General features: G+C 43.2%; 1 non-coding gene across 1 annotated transcript; it reads left to right on the forward strand.

Moving 5' to 3' along the window:
• The first annotated feature begins 1,542 nt into the window (after nt 1-1,542).
• Nucleotides 1,543-1,672, forward strand: LOC123729073 (small nucleolar RNA ACA64). The gene has a single exon (XR_006760852.1). It is a non-coding gene; the product is annotated as a small nucleolar RNA ACA64 (small nucleolar RNA).
• The last annotated feature ends 682 nt before the right edge of the window (nt 1,673-2,354 follow it).

Raw genomic sequence — 2,354 nt, forward strand, 5'->3', positions numbered from 1 at the left:
ATACTCACCAGAGATGTTAACCATTGAGCATGTTTGGGATGCTCTGGATCAATGTGTATGACAGTGTGTTTCAGTTCCCGCCAATATCCAGCAACTTCGCACAACCATTGAAGAGAAGTGAGACAACATTCCACAGGCCACAATCAACAGCCTGATCAACTCTATTGCGAAGGAGATGTCGCGCTGCATGAGGCAAATGGTGGTCACACCAGATACTGACTGGTTTTCTGATCCACGCCCCTATCTTTTTTTTTAAAGGTATCTGTGACCAACAGATGCATATCTGTATTCCCAGTCATGTGAAATCCATAGATTGGTGCCTAATTCATTTATTTCAATTGACTAATTTCCTTATATGAACTGTAACTCAGTAACTCAATTGTTGCATTTGTTTTTGTTAAGTGTAATACACATCCTAGTGGTCCTCATCAATCACGTTCCTCTCACAATGTACATCCTGGCCATAATGTGTTGGCTTTGGGCTGTGAGGACAGCTTCACCACAATGAGTGGGGCTAGGCTGTGATTTATGCTGATAAAGGCGTGGGAGTCATTTATGTTATCTGGAGAAGTGCTGCCAGCCTCCGGCTAAAACCACATCCCTTATCAGCCATGCATTCTCTCTCCCCCGGGAGAGGAGGGGCACGGCCCTGGCCTGCACTCTCTTCCACATCTCCTGTAGTTTAAAAAATAGATATATATTTAACCACGCAAGTAATTTAAGGACAAATTCTTACTTACATTGATGGCCAAACCCAGATGATACTGGGCCATTTGTGTGCCACCCTATGGGACTCCCAATCACGGCCAGATGTGATGCAGCCTGGATTCGAATCAGGTACTGCAGTGACACCTCTTGCACTGAGATGCAGTGTTTAGACCACTGCGCCACTCGGGAGTCCCAAGTGTTCTGCGAGACTACAATGCAATTATATAGCTGTAACTGCTCATTGCTCAATATTCCCAAGAAGGGATTTCATTTTGATTATGAATATTCCCATAGTCGTAGACCAGCATGAACAATACGTTTTCTGGTCCGAAATGTCTTCTGATCTTCATGAGAAAATAATAATTGTGTAATTAGCTGGAAGTACAGTTACACATGTAAACAAAGTTGGATAGCACATTGCTTGGTTAAAGTTGGGTGGAAATTATCATTCTTTTTGGTATACAATTGAAGCTCTGAATGGATATGCGGTCTTTGACAAATTAAATGTTCCAAGGTTACACAAACAACCTCTTTGGGCCCTGTGAATGTGACATGTGAAGTGGCCACAACTTCATATCATAGTTATCTAAATGACATAGTGGATCATACAGAAGCTGCTGAATGTGTGTGTGTGGCAGAAGTAGAGGGTGGGCCAGTCCCTGGGGAGGCCTGCCTCTCTTTACAGTTGTCTCCTATCCAAATGTTCTGGGTGGAGCAGCAAGGAGTGTGTTCAAATGGGGTCAGTGACTGCTTCTTTTACAACACAGAGCCTCTCATAATTCCCATCATTTAAAGGCTTGCTGTATTTCATTGTACTTTACAGAGTTTGTTGACACAGTCTGAGAATTATCCTATATGTGTCATTTGTCTGGGGGGAGAGAACTGTGTCTACAGTATTGTGGTACGTTAAGCTTATTGCCTGGTCTGTTTGTGACGGTGTAATAAAACCCAAGCGCTCACAAACACTGCAGTAGAAGATATTTAAACAAGTGGCTGTAGTATTACTGGTGTATTAGTAACAAAGTTGTAAATGTTTCTTCCCTCCATAGTGGTGCTCTCCCTGCTGGCCTGTCTGAGCTCCTCTGTCCGTGAGGTGAGGAGGGCAGCCACAGCCACCCTACAGACCCTGGCCCAGGTGGACAGCTCTCCCTTTCACCCCACCATCGACAGGCTGCTGAGGACCACCGAGGAGCTCATTGCTGACCTCACCACCTCAGCCAGGTCTCTCTCCTTCTCCCACACACACACATGCACACACACAGTCCATAATTCATATAGTCTACACACACACACACACACACACACACACACACACACACACACACACACACACACACACGTCCATAATTAATACACTGTCATATACTGCCCATAATGTCCATACACACCATCATATACATATATATTTATATTCTGGACTCTGACATTACTCGTTCTAATATTTCTTAATTCCTTTCTTTACATTTTTGGGATTTGCGTGTATTGTTTTGTATTGTTAAGTAGCTATTACTGCACTGTTGGAGCTAGGAACATTAGCATTTAGCCAAACCCATGATAACTTCTGCAAAATATGTGTACGCAACCAATAACATTTTAATTGGATTTTGACACACACACACACATAAAAACAACCCATTAGTCACATA

The sequence above is a fragment of the Salmo salar genome, chromosome ssa19 (genome assembly GCF_905237065.1).
Source record: "Salmo salar chromosome ssa19, Ssal_v3.1, whole genome shotgun sequence".
NCBI classification, from domain to species: domain Eukaryota; kingdom Metazoa; phylum Chordata; class Actinopteri; order Salmoniformes; family Salmonidae; genus Salmo; species Salmo salar.